This window comes from Pectinophora gossypiella, chromosome 4, assembly GCF_024362695.1.
Source record: "Pectinophora gossypiella chromosome 4, ilPecGoss1.1, whole genome shotgun sequence".
Taxonomy (NCBI): domain Eukaryota; kingdom Metazoa; phylum Arthropoda; class Insecta; order Lepidoptera; family Gelechiidae; genus Pectinophora; species Pectinophora gossypiella.
This window is the reverse complement of record NC_065407.1, coordinates 9,620,620-9,644,767: the sequence shown is the minus strand read 5'-3', so window position 1 is coordinate 9,644,767 and position 24,148 is coordinate 9,620,620. Positions and strand designations below refer to the sequence as shown.

Below are 24,148 nucleotides of genomic sequence, written 5' to 3'. Positions count from 1 at the left end.
AGGCCTGTGCCCAGCAGTGGGACGTATATAGGCAGTTTATGATTTTTATGAGTTAATAATTTGTACTAGATTAGAAATTGTGTACTAGATGGTGGACCGGCTAGGGAGCATCACACAAGTTACCTACAAGCCCCTCACTAAACATTTGTGTAACACTAAACGTCCCGATGTATGACGTGACATGAACCAGTGTGACAGCGACGTGTGCCAGAATAATGGCGGCCAAATGAACCTCCTCTGACGGGAATCGCAATACGCCTAGTGTTCGCCGCCTGTGATTGCATTACGGGAAATTATCGCAGCCATATTACTGATGCCGGCTCGCTTGCGTTAGTGAATACCGTGTGGGTTCTTGATGAGAATCGCAATGAGTTATTTAAGAGCAATTTATATAACCCTTCGCGTGATAAGGTATGAGATAAACAATGTAACAAGCGGAAACCTAGGCGAACATACCGAGATTAAATTAGGAATGTTTTCAAATAAAAGCCAGGTTTAGAGTAAGTACTCTAAATAGCCGAGAACCGAAACTGATGCGGCAGTGTGGTCTCTGCTTATATATGCCTACAGCAATATACCTAATCGTTATCTTATATAACTGTGTATAAAAATACGGTTTTTCACAAACGGTTTATAATGTAAGGTTTATAAGAAAGGACTCTAAATTTTTTTAATGGAGATTAACAATAAATAATCACCTGAACAACGGAAGTTCATACCTATTTCAGTTTTTGTAAAACACTACAAAAACAATCGTCTCAATGAACGATTGAGAAAGCATTTTTCGTAACACTAAGAATTACTTTTTGTAATTTATTTATTTATTATGGCGCATTGATCAACAACATCAAGCATTAATACTCAGATTATTACAGTTCAATGACCATATCACGGTAATAGGTAATTAATTAAGCGTGTCAGGCACATAGTCACTGTTCAGAGTCAATGTCGAGAAAAGTCTTTTTTTATTAGCAAAGTGTGGCAATGGACACCTGCCAGCGCTATTGTAAAACAATCATCATTGTGAAACACCTTCCATTGTCGCATTTCTTGTCATCTAATTTCTTAGAGAGCTTCATTCAACTGTATTGCGCTTCGTAGTTTTTGTCATCGGCTAATTACGTAGAGACTATACGATGATATAGAGAGAAGTTTTAGTATGCACGCGAACTCGTGTAGTAATTGTGAGTCCACGCACGAATTTAGTCGGACAGAATATCTGCATCCCACATTTGCGATGTGGCCAGTAGTAGAGCGACAAACTATCCATACGGTTGCGGTTTCGATTATTCTGGCTCACAATTTGCATATTTACTAATACAGACCGCCAATCGCGGCTTCAAACACAAATTTAAACTTTAAATCTACAATAACTGGGGAATAACGAAATCAGAATTGGAGTAGAATTGTCTGTGATGTGGAAGTTTCGATTTGAGGAGTTGCGTGATGCGACGAGTTAGAAGTGTTTTCGAATTGAGTTTTGATTGTGTTTGTGGATGGGCCTCGAGGTAGAATCTAGGTCGTTATGCATTCGACACACGCCACCAGCGGCCCTTTACATTTGTCCTCACGTCACAAATCATCCACTTATCCTTTATCCCTTTCTTGAGATTCGAAGGGGCATTATTTTATTTCTTGTAACTATTGCTTTGTGTTGTGGGGTACAGTATTTCGTTACATTTTAGATGGGTATGACATAATACAATCAGTTTAGTTTGTTGTTAGAGGAAAAGGTATATTATTGAATCTGGTTTTACTTTTAGTCAACGTGTGAGAATTTTCAGTCTTTATGACCTTAAGATATAACTATCACAACATGTGAAACAGCAATCGAAACTGAACGCTATTAGCTCTTAAAGTGCTAATAAACGAAACTGAAATTGGATTAGAGTTGAAATGGGTCAGTTTTGACGATGCCTGGCACGTGTTGTCCGCCTCATTTCACGAGGCACTGCGCTGATTGCCACCGTCACTCATCCGCCTAACACCCCACTTCGGAAGGGTTATCGCTTTAATACCGCGCTGCATGATGGAATTCCAAATATGGTCGACGTCCGACGGAAAAATAGTTGAGCGCCGAGTCATGTTTAGTTTTTGGTAATATTTGAAGACGGAGATGTGAAAGTGGGCCGACGCTTGACAAACTTGTAGTTTTAGCATTTGTTCATTGGAAATAGCGCTTATTGGGTCTATCAATCAGTGGACGAGTACTATGTCAACGAACGGAATTACATTTGTTATATTATAATATGTTATATGCTCAGATATAACAAGTTCCAGCCCAAAATTACTATTGGAATCTCATTTATGTCATTTTGCGCCACTTAGGGCCACGCGGAGGGTCCAACTCAACCTATGAACGTGAGGAACTTATACCCCAACTAGCTTATGGCTAGAAGGCTGATGCTCAGACTGAAGGTCAGATAACAATATGCAATTGACGAGATTAGTCTATTCTATTGCTCTGTGAGATTTGGCGCGCCATCCGACAACAAAAGGGGAGCAGTTATATTTGGGTTGAGTTAAGTAGCCAAATACATCTGTATGTATAATCCTACAAGATAGATGGTCACATATTTTACTACCACCCATTCCTCGTGTACGTCCACAATATGTATATGAAGGTGTTATATTGGATAACCGAAAGAATATTTTGTTGTCATTTTAATATCATGCCAAAATTTTCGTCTTATATTTATTTAATTGTCAATTAATGGTAAGTATGTGTTCCGTATATTTTATATACGTCCCACTATAAGGCACATGGGTACTTCGTAATGATGTGCTCAGATGTAGAGCATAGGTATTATTTCAGTACTCTGTACTGCAGAACGAAAAAGTTACATAGAACATTTTTGAGGTAATGTATGAATAGATTTGTCGAACACGGCATTCACTACTTGGTCGAACAAATTGGGAGCGCTGAGTTAGGAACTTTGTTTATTTACTAGTGAAAAATAAACATGTACTTACTTACTTATAAGTCTTAGCCGCCAAGCAAAGTTGAATCCAATTATCAAATAATTCGATTGAACTTTACTTGGCTGTCAAATACTTAAAAAATATTCACCGCTTGTTTATTATTGAGTGGTGAGACTGTTATATATTTAATTATACTTGTGTTGTGTATTTAATTATACTTGTCAAAAATAATGCAACTAGAAATATGTGACATGTATAAAAATACATATTAAATATAAATTACGGGGTAAATAACGTACGTGTGAATGAGGCCAGTAGTTTTAAACAAGCATAATAAAAAATAAATGACTGTTTAAATATCCGTGTTACTAGCCATAAGTTACATAAAAAACATAATAGCGTGTTATAAAGAATGTAATCAATTAGGTTTTTGTTTGTTGCTGTTGATGTAATCATGTGAACATCGTATTAATTGCAGACTGCAGGATTATTGTACATGAAGCACCTGTTAGTCATCGATAATTGTAAGGTAAGTAATATTTGGAGTGTAAACGAGTCCGAAAATAAATCACAGGTATGATTTACTTGTACGTAATTATCTGATAATTAATTATTGCTGTCGATGTCAGTAAGGCATAAATTTAATATCGTATTTAATTTTTGGTATCCGATAGCGAGTTACGCAGGTACCTACTTAATTTAATTAAGTACAATCAATAATTTTAAATAGTTCCAATGGATTTAAGATTTTGTTTACCTACTTTCTGGTGATGTTTATCGCCATATTCTGGCGAACGAAATTACTTATTTTAAATCCAATTTCTGGTAGCTTACCTGTGATTGATTCGTGGTAAGTAACAGCTATTACGGGCGTAACGTAATAGAAGTAGGTATTATAATATATTATTTAAGGACGTAATTTTTATACGAAATTAGTTTCTAAAAACAGATAAAATACTAAACAGAAAAGTCTTTGTAGTACCTTTCTTCCATTCTATAATCAAAACATACCTTCGTGGTTACCACTCCTCCGTCATAATGCGATGTTTTTGCTCCACTAAAACGCTGGGAGTAATAGCTAATAGTCACGTATTTAGGAACGTTATCAACAATTGCCAACTCGGAGGGCATTTAGACCGTATCTAGACCATATTTAGATCTAGTTTAAAGGGTATTTATACCGAATCTACAGTGGGTTCGTGCGATACTTGCTTACCGCACACCCATACTAAGGCCGCGGATGCGGATTAGTTTTAAGCCCAATGCGCACAGAAACGGTTTTCTTGTATTTCATACAAAATGACGCACCCCGGCTTTCTCTCTTCTATCGTGTGGGTTGTGAGGTGAATTACCAACCTCCAAAGCCGCCAAAGGCCCCTGACATGGCTCATGCAAGGACTACTTACATCAGTAAGTAGTAACCGGGACCAACGGCTTAACGTGCCCCATCCCGGTCTTTGGTACCCCGCTCTGTGTGTAGCAAGTCACACTGCGAGTGTTTCGGCGCCGGAAAGCGATGGATTTCTGTGTGAACGCGAGCATAAAAACTCTAAAAACTCGAGTAACACAAAATAGTCCGGGCCCGGGCGGTACCGGTACCACCTTAGTGTGCATTATGCAGAATAGTTTGATTTTCCCGCACTCGCTACCGCCCCTGTTCACAATATGCAGGGGCCTTAGACCGGGGCGTGCCGAAATACGGTCGCATAACTTTCAACGAAAGGCCAAGCTTTTTGAGAGATAGCGGGTAGTTGAAAATCTAAGCAACAACATTTAAAAGTGAGGTTAGATTATATCATTGCTTAGTTAGAGGGATAAAATATACCTAGGTGTAAAATAGCCGCAAATAAAAAGCTTTTCTATTAAGGGAGAAAAAAATATCTTCATAGATTATTTTACAATTCTAGACGTCCTCTCTCTATTCCACAATATTCCGCAAACCCTTCACAAACTAGCGATAAAATATTTCTTAATATAATACAGCTTTGCTAATACAGTTTCTAAGTTATAATCAAGTTTTTAATAAGGTGCATTATGAGTCTTAAGCGATTTGTTTTATAGCATGCAATTATGTGCAATTATCTACTGCATTTGGATACTTACACAAGTGTGAACTAGAATGTTAAAGTACCTAAGTGGAACGTTGGAAAAATTTATAAGTATACCTACTTAGTTGGATTTTATTGTTGTTTGTCCGACCTATCGATAAAGACGTGCGTTCTGCATTGTTTAAGGGAAAAGCAGTATGAAGAAATTAATTGTCTTCTTCTCTCGTGTGGGTTGGGAGGTGGATTATCAACCTCATCAATCCTGGTGTCAGGGTTATTACTGAGCCGCCAAAGGCCCCTGACGTGACTCTTGTAACCACTACGTACTTACATCAGTAATTGGTAACCGGGACCAAGGGCTTAACGTGCCATCCGAAGCACGGATCATCTTACTTTCGGACATACAGGTGATCAGCCTGCAATGTCCTAACCAAACTAGGGATCATAAAGTGATTTTTGTGATATGTCCCCACCGGGATTCGAACGCGGGTCCTCCGGATCATGAGCACAATGCTCAACTGGACCACGGAAGCCGTTGAAATTAATTGTAATGTAAGAGACATTTGCTTTATTTCATCATCATCACTATTTTGGGAGCCACGCTCTTCTCGGTGGAGTATTCTCCATGCTACATGTTAAGTCCATGTGTTCTCCATGTTATTCGTGCTTTATTTATTATACGCATATAGACTTAACTTGAATAACATAAGTAAACTTTATCGTGGTTGATAGTAAGTACACAATAAAATTCAATAAATAATATTTTTACTAATATTATGCTAATGAACATCACAACAATGGCTTCGGTAGTTTGACAGATATAACTAGTATTGCGCATTACGGCTGTTGTAAAACATTAATTATATTGAAATAAATCACTAATTATACTCAACTATATGTTCTATTTAATAGTACTTATATCTACGGAAATATATAAGATTATATTGAGGAAAAAGGCCAGACATACAAAATAAGTCATTACATGAACACAACGGGCGATCTTGTTGCTACCATAGCGATTTCTTCCTCTAACATTGAATTACTATTTCAAATACTCTAGTACTGCGTTATGTATGTGTTAAAAAAGGCAGCCACAGTTACTTTGCAAAGCTTACAAATAATGCGAAAACAAACATGTGGAACAACTTTTAGTTTCACTAAGTAATAGAATACCACAGCCTAATCACTCAATTGTTTCAGCAGTAAAAAATGTACTTAACAAATTCACCGCTACACTACTAAAATTTTCACTAGCTATTCCAATTTGCAACTCACTATTTCGAATTGATATATTTTAAATTCGCCAGGTAGACGCGACACCGCAATCTATTTCACTAAAGCACCTGAATTCGCTCGTAACTAGATTTGTGCACAATTCGCAAAAACGCGTGTATTTTAAAACGAAATAAAATGAAAACTGGAATGGAACAAAACGTTATAATCGCTAATTGAGTTTCGCCCTCGACTGCGAGTCTGCGAGCTTCCAACCGCTATGTTTACGTTAGTTTATCCATAGTCATATTATACCTAATATGGAAGAAGAATTCTCTAAATTCGTATTTTAACATAGGATGGTTTCTATATTTGAATAATACAAAGTACGTCTCTACGATTTTAAATTATAACAAGTTTATTGTACGATATGGTTTGTAGAAGAATATACTTAAAAGTACCTACTTAGTTTAAGCTATTTCAAATTCATGATCAGTAAGTAAAAGATAGCGCAATACATGTTTATAAAAATAAAATTTTGACGTTTTTTCCCTACGATTACAACAAGATTTTTAAGTTTTTATTTTTAGTTTTTTTGTTTTTATTTTTGGCGTCGGGACAAACCCTCTTGCGTTTTAACGGCGTTACATTAATAATGTTTGTAACAATGTTTTGTATAATAAACAATTTAAATTCACTTCACAACTATCTCTGTTCATTGCAATGTGGGACAACACAATCTGGTCACTGAAATTGTGGCTTATAATATGAGGTATCTCTTTTTCGATATGCTTATTTAGAATTCTTGCACTTCGATACGAAATGATCGAAGTTACCTAGAGTAATAGGAGTAATGTGCGTGTTCGTAGGTGAAATAGACTGGAACACCTATAATCTTCAAGGACCTTGTAGTTACTAGTAATTTTAGGGTCCAAGTTCCGTTCACCTCATTTGGGCGATTGTTAGCGCTTACTGCAACGACTTAACGTTTTCATGACGACTGAGTTTGACAAATAGCTACCAATAACAGTTAAAACATTATCGAGGTTATTTTGTGGAGTTCATAGACGCAGGTTATTAAGGGTGTTTAAGCCCATTTACATTCTCTTAGTCGGAGATGTCAGAAAGCTACAAAATATTTGATAACATAAATATTTTATGTTGATATTATCTTGAGTTTGACATTATATTTCTTCCGCGTGGTACGCGCTGTCAAAAATTTCAGTTTTATGTGGAATTATGATCACTATCGTAGAAATGGTCGAGTTTTGTTTTGTCAATTTGAAAATTTCTGATGCTACCCAGTGAAATTACGCGCGGAATTCTCCTGATGACTAAACTTGTTGGCACCTTTATGGCACCTTTATGTTGATAATCGGTTATTTATGTATACTTAGAGTACACTATACTATATATAGATAACCTATTTATCTTCGGATACATTATGGGAATATCAATGTCATTGTGGGTAATTCTGTGGAAAAATAAACAATAAATTGATTGTCTTACAAAATATAAAACTCGCTTCAAGAAGATTATATTAAAATGCCAAACGAAATAATAGGTTTACGTAAGCCTGGCTCTATCCCTAATTAGCTACAAAGGCTGCTGCAAAAGGCATTATTTCCTTCGTGAAAGGTCAGCCGGGAAGTGAACTTTGTACCGCCGCCCACGAGATATACTATTATTTCTTAATCTAAGCTTCGTGGTAACCCTGGCTGTGCTTGTGGTAATAATCATAACATAAATTGCCTATATACGACCCACTGCTGGGCATAGACCTCCTCTCAATTGAGAAGTTAATCCAGTTAATTAACCAGAGGGGGTATGAAGCATAATCCACCATGCTGCTCCAGTGCGGGTTGGTGGAGGCGTGTGGGCTAGTAGCCCGGGACCAAAGGTTTAACGTGCCTTCCGAAGAATGAAATCACCTTACTTTTTCAGACGTACAGCTGATTGAAATAATATTAATAGATGTGACACAATTATAACTGTTGTAATGTTGTAATTCGGGATTCGAACCTGTGACTTTCAGACCCTTTTGAACGCGAGTTTTATTTCTAACCCGAATATCACGCCATCTATATTTTTATTTTGAAATAATTTAAAACGAGTACTGTGACTAAGAGAAAAACCATTTCAGTTGATTAAAAGAAAAGGTCTATCGACTTTAGTATGTTATTTGTCGGAAACCAACCTGTCATTGAAACCGACGACAGATTCTGGAATCATCGATAGCCATCGCAATTAGTGTTGCACCAGCAAAGATAGGATCGGATTAAGAGATCTCTTTAGTGCTACAAGGGTCTTAGTCAAGCAAGACCCCTTAATCTCTTTTCTGTGAAGCGCAGTTAGATATTGCGTAGAATACTTATCGGTCAATGGTCTATTTGGTTTTGAAATAATCTTCGCTTGATACTAGACAATTACATACTGTAACTGTATTTGTCTAAAAAAACAAAAAAAAAAAAAAAAAATATACCTATTTGTTGTCCTCGATTTCTCTGGAATTCCACTATCAGATCAGACAATGTAACCACCTAGAAACCATACCTTTTGAATAAAAAAATATTTTCCCAAAACGGTCCATAGTCATACATAAAAAATAAACGAATTGAGAACCTCCTTTTATGAAGTCGGTTAAAAAATTATCTCAATTGTCTGTTGCTTCAAAGCAACTTGGTTCAATTAAAATAGGTTCAATTGTATGTTGCTCCAATGCAACGTGTTCAGCAATTGCCTTGGCGACACGTAACAGGTACACCTTTTGGAGCTTGTGAAGCCAAAGAAATTACGTTGACCATCAACATTTGACCGCCATCACGTGGCTGGGGATTTTCCGTCGCTACAGACGTAAGAGAAAACTGAAAATATTTTCAGAAATCGGCAACCAAACGTGACGCTTTTGAATTAAGTATTTGAAACTTTACTTATATGACTTCAAGAAACTCGACTTATTGAGCTGTGAAGTTCGGCTTAATGGATTTGAGGGATCATTTTTTGAACTGATTGCCACGATTCTTGGACTTTCAAAGCGGGCTTATATTGACAAAGGAGGTCTTGCTTTGCTTATGTACTTAGTGGTAGTCGATAGAAGGCGTGATCTGGATGATAGACGTGAACATCTGCAGAATAAGCCTGCCAGAAGTATCCTGACGTGTGGGCACTATTCGTGGACGTTTTGCGGCGAAGCTCATAATTTTAAATGCATTAGCTGTCCCGTTGCCAAACACGGCATGGACGAAAATAGTATTAGTATAGTAAGGTAAGCGTGTTTTGTTAGAATTGCATTAAATCAACAGTGTTCTTAGATAATTTTTATAGCTAGATTAGGAAGCTAGAGCCTATGTTTGTTTCTAAGTCTCAGCCACGTATGGTAGGCATGAAGTTTCGTAACAACGTGTTCAGTAATCGTCACAATCATTAGTCGTGAGTTCACATCGTAACATGTGGTCTTCGTGCACTCATTACGCACTTCCTTGCGCCCCATACCGTGCGCCTTACTTGAAACAATGCTCCAATTAAAATTCTAATGTTCATTTACGCGTTAATTACGAGAAGTGTAGGCTTACGGCACCTTGAGCAATCTCCACGCTCGGGTACCCCACAACCACCTAACACTGTTACTGCAAACATGCACGCATCAACACGATATTCACCATAACACCGCGTGAATATGAATGCAAAATTGAAATAAAGTCCGAGCTTTATTACCTTAACTAAATTATGCAATCAAGCATGCATTCATTCCGGCGGCTGTCACAAAAAGACCGCGAAGCGCCATGCTAGCTAACCCAAATGCTCTTATATTCCAGATAGGAAAATGCATTTTGTCCAAGCTGTGTGAACCGTCAGCACACCCGCGGGACACGTTCAGCTATAAAATAAACACTGGAACTATGCTAGTTTACAGATTCCGCTCATACAGTGCCATATGCAGCCACATTATACAACTCATTTTCTAAACAAATTGTTTTATCGCCGCGACTAAAGTGGATCCTGTGCGCCGCGTACGTAATTCTTCTCGAGCCGCATACAAACAGCCCCTAAGGAGGCGACAATCCTCACCGCAAACAATAAAAATATACATAAAAATAAATTTGATGCTCCGAGCGCGGGTCGCGAGCTGGGTTCTATGCAATCGCCGGTGTTTCGCAAAACGAACTGCGAGGATGTCTAGTGTCGGCTCAGTCAGCACTCGACTCGAATGCGTCAATTCAAATATCGATAGTTTCGTTCGACAAATAGCGTCATCTATTTGACGTTGTACGGAGATGAAAAGGGGGACGTCGGGAAATATGGCACGCGTGTTGAAACGTCGAATGGTAAATTGCATTGTGCCGCGTCGCAGGCGTCTCGTACTGAGATGAAATTGGATTGCGCACTATCTAATAATTCCGATCGTGATTTTCGATGATGACGTTCGTGACAGGTCACAGGATCCGAGGCAGGTAGTCGCGGGCACACAATAGCAACGACGGCTGATTGAGAAAGCATACATTACAATATGAATATTAAACACGACCCGTCCTTAGTGTTGACTAGGAGACTGTGTGTGTCGGTAGTTGCGTACGTAGAGTGTATACAATTAGTTATGCCAAAGATTGCAAGAAATTTTACATGTTAATGCGACTTTGGATGTATGTATTCCTTCGCAAAGAAATCGATACAGTTTTTATGAAGTGACAATTTCAGATCATTGTCAACGACCGTTATGTTCATATAAAAACACCTGTGTGGTGTGCGTGTGATCGATTTGATTAACTCTGTTTGGCAACACAGCGATAATTACAGGCATTAATTAATCTTTGAATTATTCAATGAGTTAGGTTTACGTTTAATTTATACAAGCGTCACATGTACACAGTCAATTAATATTTATAAGGATATGTTTAAAACCGTCCCAAATGCATAACACCCACAGACATTGAATGATATTAGCATCAGTGAGTGAACAATGAGTTACGATATTATACGTACTACCTCTGAAACTGATCCAGCACAAATTACACAGACAAATTGAGTCATTCCAAACTGCCATAACATACATAACAAGTGGATTGATGTAAGACAGCTATGCTATGCTTAACATTCAAATTAATGACAAGTTATTGCAAAATAAGTCTACTTAATGTTAAGTATGTTAATGAAGTACTCAGACCCAATCTGGTTTCGTTGACACTTCAATTATATTCGAGAACTCGTTGTGTTGATGCCCATCGCTTTACCTTCTAATCTGTTTCGATTGAAAGAATAAAGGCTTTTGTTTTTCTGGATTCTGTTTAATTCTAAGCTGTCACAGGCGCAAATTGTTGGTTAACAAGTGATTGTGAGTGCGGCCACGTGGGAATCTCCCACGGCCGGCGGCGGTGGCTGATCGAATGCACTTTTAGCGATAACGTACTCTTGTGCGCGTTTTGCAAACTTAACAATGAACCATCGCTTTGTGCCATTTACTTTGCCCGCGCATCTACTCTCGACACCATCAATCGTACTTACACAGAAATCCTCTCATTGTACTCCAAACTTTTCAAGTTACTAAATTATTACTACATAGTGAAGCGAACCCGCCCTGCGCGCTGTAGTTTGAAAAATAGAAATCTATGCTCAAGGCAAATTCGTTTTTGCGTTATACTTCTGTGAGCTCGGCTACAATTAAAAACGATTATCTACTTAATTTCCTGTAAGACGGTTTAACGTAATTAAGTAACTAAGTAACAATTGTATTTCAAGTTATGTTCACGGGGCACTTTTGGAGTACACAATTTAACATTTTTAACCTGACTTCTCAAGGAGACTTGTTGCAAAATAGACGTGTTGTTTGAAGTCGAAGCAATTTTAAATAGCGTATGTTTCATCTTGCAATATTTTATGTCTGACAATAATCGGCACCATCTCGATTTCTTCTTGAAGAATAACGATAGGAGACAACACCTTGGGAAAGATAGGGTATATTGAACCCATCAATTAATTTACTCTACGTGAATTATTTATTTATGTTATTTTTTGCATTCCTAAGCGTTCTTTTCACATGTTTTAGAGTAAAAGTGACTTTTTTGACGTAACTTATAAAGAGTTGCCGTATATAGCCGTATATATTAACTACTTGACCGGACAAATGAGGACCGCTGACTGACACATATTACGAAGAGGTATGTAAGTACACATTTTAAGAGAATGCATAGCATATTCCGTGGCCCAGAGGTTGAGCGTTGGGCTCACGATCCGAAGGCCCGAGTTCGAATCCCGATGGGGACATATCGCAAAAATCACTTTGTGGGCCCTGGTTGTGTTAGGACATTGCAGGCTGATCACCTGTTTGTGCGAAAGTAAGATCATTCGAGCTTCGGAGGGCAAGTTAAGCTGGTCCCGGGTACTTTTTACTGACGTAAGTATATTATGGTCGTTACATGAGTCAGGTCAGGGCCTTTGGCGGCTCAATCATATCCCTGACACCAGGGTTGATGAGGTTGATAATCCATCTCACAACCCACACGATAGAAGTTAATAACATAATCGTGTTTTCTTCGTTTGATAATTATATTGTTTGACCTGGCTAGTACAAGAGTAAAACTTCCTAAGAATTAAAATTTATATATTTTTCAATTTTGCAATTTCGAAATTCAGTCGGAATGTTTAATTTTCCGCTGTGTACTTCAATTAAGCTAAGCGAATTAAATTTATTTGATAGCACTTTCAATCAAACAGATTATCCAATTTAATCCATTTACAAAATGTAATATACGTATTTGTTTTTAGTTTCAAATATTTGTGTTAGTATAGTAATACCTAAAAGTAGATTTTTGGGTAGTAAGACTAAAACGTTAGTTAATAACGATCATATGCATCGACGACAAAATAAATTGTCATATAACTTTTAAGTCGACTTAATGAGGGACTTTCCAGGCAGGCTTTCCAAAATACAATGCAATAGCATAAGCATATTATATATAAAAATAACTGTTGCTTGATATTTGGATCACATTATAGAAATAGAAATGTTTTATTGCGACCATGTGTTCGTACAAATTGTGGTGTTATAAAAATACAGAAGTAAGTATTATAGTATCAACATGGACCCGGTAAGGGCACTGCAACTGGTAGAGGACAACATACTTAATAATTAGTCAGCGATACAACTTGTATTTATTATACTTACTATATTTTAACAATATTATTGCACTAATAATATTATATTTTAAGTATTGTTTTATATGTTTATTATGATTTAATTTATAAAATATTATTAAAATTTATTCATTTTAGCTTATCATTTATATATTCATTGACTGTGTAATAGCTTTTAGTGATAAGTAGTAGCTTTAGTTGTTTTATAAAAGAATTAACGTTGGTTTCATTTTTAATAGTATCAGGAAGGTGGTTATATATTTTGATTGACATAACTAGTGGGCTATTGGTGTGCAGTGCTAGACGAGAGGTATGGAATTATGTTGCTACCTATATAGCTTCTCTTTGTTTTAATCAGAATCATAATGGGTGGAAGATGCAATTGTCTCTGGGTGTAACGAAAAGGGTCATCATTTATATCCTAAAACAAAGATAATAGATGAATATGTCTGTTATCCAAGAAATTAGAAAAATCTGTACAGCGCCATCTATATTGTTTTTGGTGAACGTAGCCTGGAAAGTCCCTCATACACAAAACATGATCATAATACTAAACATATCGCATAAAGTCAGAGCTGATATAAATAAAATAACAATATTTAAGAAACAGCCTCCGTGGTCTAGTGGTTAGAGCGTTAGGCTCATGATCTGGAGGTCCGGGTTCGATTCCCGATGGGGACATTGTCGAAATCACTTTGTGAGACTGTCCTTTGTTTGGTAAGGACTTTTCAGGTTTGAATCACCTGATTATCCGAAAAAGTAAGATGATTCCGTGCTTCGGAGGGCACGTTAAGCCGTTGGTCCCGGCTATTAGCCGTAAAAACACCTCCACCAACCCGCATTGGAGCAGCGTGGTGCTCCATACCCCCTCCGGTTGATTGAGGGGAGGCCTGTGGCCAGCAGTGGGACGTATATAGGCAGTTTATATATATATATTTAAGTATAGGTATACAGTTGGTCATTTAATGTTCGTTTACGTATTCACTTTGAAGACGTGTCGAGGTGATGTAGTGCAGACCTCTGACTAACCCCTTTGGCAATGACACGTAAACGCGTAATAAATAATGCATATAATTTTTTCCACTTAGGATTTCAGAAAACATTTGAAACAAAGAGATTGTGGTTTACGTCGAGGTGTCAGGTTACATTTGTTTAAAAATGTTTAAAGATAATTGAGTTTTGCTTTTTTAAAAGAATTGCAATATATTTGAATACTTATTTTGGAACAAAGTGAGAGACTTAAAATTGTGTATGGAGGTTTTTCTTGCAGTTTCTTTTCCCCGGCTATACAGGTTGTGAGAAGCTGCAGTAGTTTTAGGCGGATGAGACGTTCGTTATGTAAAAAATGACGATTCAAAGTGTAACTATGTTACCTACTGAATAAATATATTTTTCAATTTGAATTTGAATATATTGCTCAGGTGTCAAGGGTGATATGTAAGGACCCAGGAGTCCATGCCAGACTGGACACATCATACTACACATTTGGTGGTTGGTGTCGCTCATGTCAGGTTTCCCCTCGAGGCCCTAAGTGACCCATGGGTGGGGCTAATCGAGCGATACATTCACCTGGCCCCACTGCTTTCTCCCCGTCTGTCGACCCTTCCTCATATCTATAATTAATAGCCATTTACTAGACAAGGGTAGACCTACTTGGGCCACTTCTTCATTTACCATCAGATGGGACTGTAGATAACGAAAACTTTTTTTAAAGAAATATGATGTTTAGATAAATCTCGAATTGATAAATTAAGTACTTAAAATCTTCTTCTTATCGTATGGGTTGTGAGGTGGAATACCAGCCTCAAAAGGCCCCTGACATGGTTCACGTAACGATTACTCACTTAAGTCACTTACATCAGTAAATAGTAACCGGGACCAACGGCTTAACATGCCTTCCGAAGCACCGATCTTCTTACTTTCGGACAATCAGGTGATCAGCCTGTAATGTCCTAACCAAACTAGGGATCACAAAGTGATTTTTTTTATATGTCCCCACCGGGATTCGAACCCGGCGCCTCCGGATTGTAAGTCCAACGCTCAACACTGGACCACAGGTAACCGTTGAGAGAGTACTTACAATTATTTTCTCACTTGTGTTCCATCCTTAAATCTTTCTGTACGGCCGACACTTTTACTTTATTTACATAGGTAGGTACTCAATGTTTAAGCTTATGTTGTAGTGCAGCATTTAAATACCTCCCGCTTGTTGTATGCATCGTATGCACAATAAACAATGGGAGGATTGCAAAACATCGCAGCTAACACGAAGCATGCACGATCGAGTATTTATGCCCTAGGCAGGGACGAAGGATGGTCTAATAGCTAAATTGCGAAGTGTCTGCCGTTTAACCCAGGTTTTGGAATTTCAGGCTATTCAATTTTGGCGGATAATTTTAAATAAGGAATATCTAGAATGTGTCTGTATAAAATGAGTAGGATACGTCTGCTACTCTATTGTCTGGTACAGGAGAGGATTTTATTTATATATTACTTATATAGAAAGTGTAGAGTGGGTTCATTCATCCTTATTAAGTAGTCCTCACCATACCCAAGCACCTGTGCAGTCTCAAACATGGTTTACAATTACGAGTGCTTTTATGAGTTAGATATATGATCAATTAAGAAAGAAATGATTTTATTGTATCTTTGATCTTTAGTAAAACAAAAAAAAAGTAAACAACATAGCGCGAAACCTTTAGGTCTTCGAACCATGAGCTCGACGAGGCAAAGAAGAATAAGGTTACTAGTCACAGATGCAAAGATGAAGTCCCGACGTAACTTTTTAAATATTCTACCTCTCCATAATGTCGTAGTCTTAAAATGCGACGTCCACCGACCACCACGGTGGATATATCGTAACTTTTTCGAAACTGTAGGATATAAAAAGACGAATAGTTCTGTCATAAAACCTACATAGAACTTGTACCAACGTGACGTCACAAAGTATCCGTAGGTTGAGTTTTAGAAGTACGAAAAAACTGGTAAAAGGCAAAATATATATATTTTAATTATTTTGTTTTATTTTTAGATCAGAAGAAAGACTCTCTCGCTTATCTGAAGGTTATATTAACAGGTCTTTAGCCTTTAAAACAGAACTGTATAAAACACAACACATTACTAAATTACTAAATCATCATTCATCATCATTATCAGCCGTACGACGCCCACTGCTGGGCATAGGCCTCCCCCAAGGATGTCCACGACGATCGATCTTGCGCTGCCCGCATCCAGCGGCTTACCGCGTCCTAAAAAAACTAAAATACATGCAACTAAAAACTAACTACTAATAATTAAAATTACTAAATAAATACTGTGTAAATGATGGACAGAAGTTCCGTTTCCACAAATTAGTGTAAATACAAATAATAGTGATACGCCATAATTGCCATATTACTTGCTAAGTGTTCCTTTTTCATGAGAAGCGTTTAAATTAATCGTACTCGGAATATACGAGTATGTAGTTTTGTTTTACCCCAGCGACGGCCTTTGACTCGCTTGTAACTAAGTCCGAACTTTCGTTCTGATTTAGTTGCTGGTACTCGTATAAGTTTGAGAATATTGTTTGGGCGTGGAAATGTGGAGGACAGTAGTGTGGTGATGTTGGTGTAATCAAGGGTCGGGGTCCGCCCGCATAGCGCACACTAGTGTAGAATCCCACTGGAAACGCGACTAGACTTGATCTGAAACTGTTTTACTGCACTGAACAGTTTCTATTAGACATAGTCTGTCAAGCAGGCTTGCATACTTTGTGTTGCAGCTTTAGAACTTGTTTTTAGTGCTTGGATTTTAATAACATAAATAAGCATTTTGATTTTAACTTGTTTTGAACCATGGCCGTGAATACTTCATTAGTGAGTTTGTAATTAGATTCAATCATAATTATAATAATCGGTTTCTTCTATATAATCCGGAACAGACGAATCTATTTTTTTCTGCTTATATCCTATTCTCTAGAGCACACGCACTATGCTCAGGTTAAGCGTGGGTACTTAGGTCCTCTTGCGGCGGGCTCGTGGGCTTATATTATGTTACTGTCTAAAGTAAACAAATTTAAATTATGTTATCTACTACATTATGCAACAGTATTGAGTACAAAACTCCTAATGATCTCCGATAATAATTTCACCTAAATTGAAATACAACAGTTCAAAGTCATTCTCAAGAATAAAGAGGCGACCGTCTGTGAACTTCGGCGAGCTTATCTCTTGCCAATTTAAAAAAGAAATATATTTACATTCGATTAGCGAGATTGACAGATTGATTTACATGTTTCAGAGAAAACGGCTCATTTATTATCCATCCCCTGGACCGAAACTCTTATCGCAGTCGAGTCATTTATTTTGTTTTTTCACGTTCGACGCATGCATAATGGAACCCTCTTATGGTCAGGGATGAAAAGATTGCCATGCCATCGTTACACGCTGCTTATCGATCTCTCTCGCCGAGTAGTTAATGCCATTTAGTGATTATTTAGAAGATATGAATGCATGGGACTAACTGTCTGAAAACTGATATTAGGCAGCTAAATTACTCAATTGTGTAATAATATTTTATGTTTTTTTTTATAAGAACGTCTAGGGCCCTGTGCCAAGGTTTTTCTTGCAGCTTCTTTTCCCCGGCTATATAGGTTGTGAGAAGCTGCAGTAGTTTTAGGCGGATGAGACGTTCGTTATGTAAAAATTTACGATTCAATGTGTTAACTATGTTATCTACTGAATAAAGATATTTTTGAAATTGAATTTTTAAATTCAATTCAATTGAATTTTCAGATTTCCCGTATCATACGGGAAATCTACAATAGCTTACAAACAAATGCTTATGAGGTAGATTCAAATTCAGATTTATTTATTTCATATTTGGCTGGTACATTTTAAGTACAAAATTATACAAAAAGGTAACATATATGATCGTCAATTTTAAAATAACAAAGATAATTATTATTATAAATTAATGCCAATAAAAGAACATCACAAATCAGATTAAAATAATAATATTACAATGTTAATGTATCACAAATCAATACAATATCTCCTTTCCTCTTTCATAAAAATAGTCAACAGAATAAAGCATCTAGCTACAGAAGAAGTCGAATTTGGAATCACGTGGAATATATTCTTATGTGTGATATGTTACTATACAAATACCACACTGCCGTCTGCAGTTGTCTTAATATTAATTTGCCATCGCGACAGGAATGTAGGTAGATTCAGTCCATCGCTTTAAATAGGGCGTTATGCCTCAGTCCGTGATTTGACTACGATGTGACTGGAATGAAAGGGAGACAGTTCTTGGAATAAGAACTCTTAGAACTCTTTGTTTATAAATAAGCTTACCTGTGCTATCTGTTTTCTTTGTATGTTTCTTGTGTCTGTTTTATTGTGTACAAATAAATAAATAATAAAGTGCAATGTTATACTCCATCTAGATAACTTTCTTTCATTAATTTTTTTATTGAATATAAATTATATCAAATGAATCATCTTTAGCATGTCGTAAATTGCATGTTTCGCGATTCATAAATCTATTCTGATCCGGTTTTCCGATTCGGTAAAGATAAATTACTATGAATATTGATGGATGCTACTTTTAAGCTTTTTTAAATGTCTGTTGAAATTTTTATGTTCGTTTAATTTTAAACTTCATATATGGATGTGCTCATGAATGTACCTAGTTAAATCTGCTTATTGAAACGAAGTGTGTTCGGGTTTTTTTGTACATTTGAAGCAGTTGTTTCGTTCACGAAAGTAGTTGGCATGAATTTACAACCATTAAGTCATTATGTTTAGTAATCGTTAGGGCGCCTTCAAATTAGTTGCATTGGCGCTGCGCTGTTATCTCCGATATCCATACGTACTGTAGCGCCCTTACCTCTAGGTATGTATGTAGAATCCCCAGTGTTTCGATTTATCTGCAGCTATTTTTAGTATTTGAGTCATTAGATACATTTTGGTTCCTTCTTCAGTTAACTAGATTTCCCTCCGATGGTATTCTATACGTATACTTGGCTGGAGCTTACCCTCTTCAGTTGATTGAGAGGAGGCCTGTGCCCAGCAGTGGGACGTATATAGGCTATTTATGTATGTTATGTTACTTGGCTGGAGGATAGGTCCTTTAGGACGAATAGGTAATTGCTTACACTTATTATACACCGTCAGTAAGCTTTCCTTCACCGCACCGGGTTAATACGCGTGATATTTATCTTGTCTCATATAAAACGATGAAAATATAATGTAAAATTATATATAGGCAGTATAGCTAAGAAGAACGTATCAAAATCCGTTGAATGGGTTTGGTACAGAGCAGCCAGACAGATGTTAGATATTACATTCGGGTTCGCGGGCGCAGGCATCTTTGGCAGACGTTACAGATATAATTAATGGCTTCCGTATTCTGCCATTTACACACTGCGACCGAATTATTAATTATTTGTTAGAAGTACTTATCAATAAAACTCTCGAGAGATATGATCGGACTAAGGGGCGAACGGAAATTATAAGGATTCCTTGTTGTTATGGATACGAATCCTAAAAAAGATAACAGAAATTAAAACGTACTTACAAACGCTAATGAGTTCAGCTAATGAGTTGTTTTCAGAAAACCCCTGAGATGCCTTAAAAGGCAATAAATAAAATAAGTAAATAAATAGCAGTACACAAAAGTATTTATAAAGGTAGTGTTTCTATATTCCTAATGCCCCTCGGCAATTATTATTGTATTTCCGAATACAAAAGAATTATATTTTCCATGTACATCAATTATTCGATTTGTCGTGTATCAGAATTTGAATTTAGAATTTACTATTTTCCATGTTCATAAATTATTAGATTTGTCGTGTACAGTATTTGAATTTAGAATTTACTTTATTGTTGTATTGTTTTGCTTCCCGCGTGAACAAAATAACATCAAAATATTTCGTTCTGAATTCAAATTTTGATACGTATCTGTTAAGCGATGAATCTATTTAGTATAATGCCTAATCTGACAAGCAGATAAGTCACCACGATACCTTGGAGACACTCTTCTTATTGGCATTCTTAGATGATGACCATATTGAGAGAAGCGACCGGAACCGCGTTCACTTTTATGTTTTTATTGTTTAACCTTTGAGAATCGTACGTTCTGGGTCGTCCTTGATTGATAGGCCGGTTATGGGTAATAAATTGCTGTCATGATATTTATAGTTTGTAGGCCTTGTTTTTAAATTCTGAAAGTAAGTGTGTTGTGAAAAATTGATTTTTAATTGGAATAAAATACGATAAACATACAATACAATGAGATAGTATTGAGACTTGTAATTTGTTATTTTAATTGTAAGTAAGTATTTAAGATTGTATTGAAGATACTTACTAAGTAAAAAGGGCATCACCTTATTCAACTTCCACTAGATTTGTAAATCAAGCAATGAAGCAAACTTTTGCTTGCAGAAAACAAAAGAATCAGATCAGCATACCGAAACAGCATGACATAAAAATTACATAAACGCAATCAATGATTCCACCTTCCCTTATTATTTAACGTTATAAAAAGCCTGCATAGCCTGTAAAATTGCCTTACAGAATAGCGTGTAATCGTAGCGTGTAAACGCGTTTGGCACGCTGCGGAGCGGGCGTCGATCGTGCGTGACACCCGAGCCTGAATAATGACACTGCCTGACATTTAATTCGCGCTACAAAAGGCTCTTTATGCTGTTTACCCTAATCCATTCACCCCTGTGGACATCGATATTGACAGCACTTTTACTACTTAATTATATTAAGTAGCTCATTCTTTGATAGGTGATCATGAAAACTATATGCACGGGGACGCGTTTGTAATCTGTTACAGCCATAATGACTATTAGGTTACAAATGCAGACTATGGTTGGTTGAATACTTTACTTGGAGATGATGATTGATATTCCATTATAGACTTCAATATCAAGTGTGGATACAAGTCGTCTTGTGCATCTGTCCCGATAGTTACGAGCGTGAATAAACCCATGTATATACATACAGGATGTTAATGCCATCGTAACTACTACTAAGTTACTGAGTTAATATCAAGTGGAATTTCCGTCGCAAAATTCATTTTTTAAGTTTATTTAATTACAAATTTCAATTCTATACTTTTGCGATGGAAAATTCCACTTGATATCAACTCAGAATAATGTGTTGAATCATTCCTCTCAGTATTCGTTAGGATGTTACTTACACCCTGTACAAGTACATATAGGTAGCCATACAAGAAGATATGGGTGTTACTGACACCGCAACAAATACTGAGTTTCATACTTTTGCGACTAAAACTCCACTTGATATCAACTCAGTATCATGGTCTGAATCATCCCTCAAAGTTTTCGTTACGATTTCACTAACACTCTGTATTTGACAAAAATACACAAAGTTCGGATACATATTTGTTATTACGCAAGGAAAAATATTCCCCACACAAACACAAAAACAAGGGAATACAGAAGAAGTTCCTTATAATAACATTCCCTTACTTACTTACTGAAAAGTTAAATTCACAGTCGAATAGTGTATAATTAATTATTCAAAATAAAATGCCGTTATGATTCGCATTGTAAATTGATGACGGGCTGTCTAACCAAAATGATGCATCGGCGTAATTTATTAATTCAAACGCATTAGTAGAAACAGGTGTTGATTTATGCAGTCATTGTGTGAATACCGGCCTGTTAAAATCAAATAATGAATATTTATTGCCTTATAGATTAGGTAGTAATTTATTGACCCATGTGGGAAGATTGACCTTTGGGTCGGATCTCTACCTAGAATTTTGGCGAAAAGGATCTAAAAGTCGAGCGAGTCGAGGAGATTTGTCTGTTAACAGTCAAAATACACATTAAGTACATTTTACATTAAACTAAGGTTTTGAGTTCTGTAAGAGTAAATAGACTTACGTTTTTAGGGAGAGGACCAAAGAGCTCGTTTCGTAAATGAAGAATGTCTGAAAAGAAAAAAAATAAAAAATAAAAGGTTGCTTTACAAGATCCAGGCTTGACAAGAGGAGATTAAAATTTGAATTTGATATTTCAATTACAGCGGGGATCAAATAGGACTAGAAAGTTAAAAAGTTGTTTGATGAATTTTGAAGTCAGATAACTTGGGTTATTTTTTTGCTTCGGATGACAATACAACGTGGTAGGTACAATTCAAGTGTTATGTTGTACTAGATTACGGGCTCCCAATTTTTTAAGATAACGGAACCGCCACCACACGCTTTGTAATTTATGGAACCCTATATCAAAGGATAAAAGTTTACCCCGATGGTATTTACCATCAGGTCCTTTTAGGCCTGAGTTTATGTTTCTTGTCTCTGTGCATTTTTTTATATTATAAGTTATAATTACCCTGGAGAGGCCTGTGCCCAGCAGTGGGTTGTATATAGGCTGTTTATAATAATATTATGTTATATTATAAGTAAGTTTGTAAAAATAAAAATTGACAATTTCGTGGGCTTTGCCACGGAACCCAATTTGGGATACGCTATATTTACTACGTATATGTGATGAATGAATAAATCAAAATTATAATTTAGAAAATATTAGTTTAAAGGAAATAATAATTAACAAGTGTATGCTAAGTTGATGTGTAAATTGAATGCCATGAACTGTTTCCTTAAAAACAAGGTTATTTTTTAGCATCTTATTAAACTACCTATGTTTAGTGTATTTTAGTGACACAATGTCAGTTTTTACATTGTTTTAATAATCAGTTTTATACTTATGTAAAAGCTGCTTAACGGATTTAGTTTTAATTTTAGCTGACTCTATATTTTAGTAGGCGATGGAAAAGAGAGGGCTTTTCTTCAATGATTTACAATCAAAAAACTTTTCCTTTCTAAGTAAAAAAAAACTAAAAAGAACGATAATATTTCATTAAGTCATAAAAGTACTTATGCTTTAATTAGCGATAAGCTTAAAATAACGTTTTTTTTGAAGTAAGTATACGTATGCCAACTCTAACAAAGTATCAGTTATCATGTTGTAAATTGTATATTCGTTGTCTCGTAAAGGCTAATGTGGCCTTGTTGACCCAATTGATGGCAGTAATAATAAAAGTGAGACATGTAGGTATTGTTCGGTGGATCGTATTGGGGCAGAATTATTCATGAGGGGCGGGGGAGCCAGCCGCATTGAACATGTCTTCGGCACTTAAAGTAGGCTTTACACTTTGTGTTTCTACTTCATCATTCTGGGTTGAACTGTTTTATTTCTGGACTATATCATCGCTTTACGAAAACAACGTAAGTGCCCTTTTTAAAATTACATTTGAATGTGATATTAGTTAACAAAATCTCGCAATAGACAAGCTAGTTACTATCCAGGTAATAATGTTTAGTCTCACGTTTTATCCGCAATGAAATTCATTTAATAAAGTCGAGGTTTTGTTGAAGGAAATAACATCAGAATGCGATTTAAAAAAAATACACTTGCGGAGTTTTCACAATAAGGAGTTTCTATTACTTCTTGAAATATGGCCTTAATATCAGTAATCATTTTTCGCTATTTTTGCCCAGTAACGAAATTAATATGATATTTTACCACATATTATATCATATATTATACAATGTAATCGACCGTATGTGTTCTATTGTCAGAATACACTATTTTTAAGAACTGTTATTTGCTTGAGATCAAGCAATGACTTTTTTATACAAAGCTAAACTAAAGTATGTCAGATCTCTGCGTGACAAATAAGTGTGCCCTCGTCTTTAGAGTGCCTTAAGAGGAGGTGTTACTCTTTCTTGATGTTTTGTAACACGACAAGAGTACGATCCGGCCCATTGTGGCATTATTATGCAAAATCGAGCGAAATGCGCCCCGAACACTG

General features: G+C 36.4%; 1 protein-coding gene across 2 annotated transcripts in view; it reads right to left on the bottom strand.

The window, feature by feature from the left end:
- LOC126366502 (immunoglobulin A1 protease) overlaps positions 1 to 24,148 on the bottom strand; it is a 149,821-nt gene that overhangs the window by 52,671 nt on the left and 73,002 nt on the right. For both annotated transcript variants that reach the window (XM_050009623.1, XM_050009625.1), the window contains exon 3: positions 22,216 to 22,262. The gene's annotated coding sequence lies outside the window, so the exon portion shown is untranslated. The remainder of the gene's footprint in view (positions 1 to 22,215; positions 22,263 to 24,148) is intronic.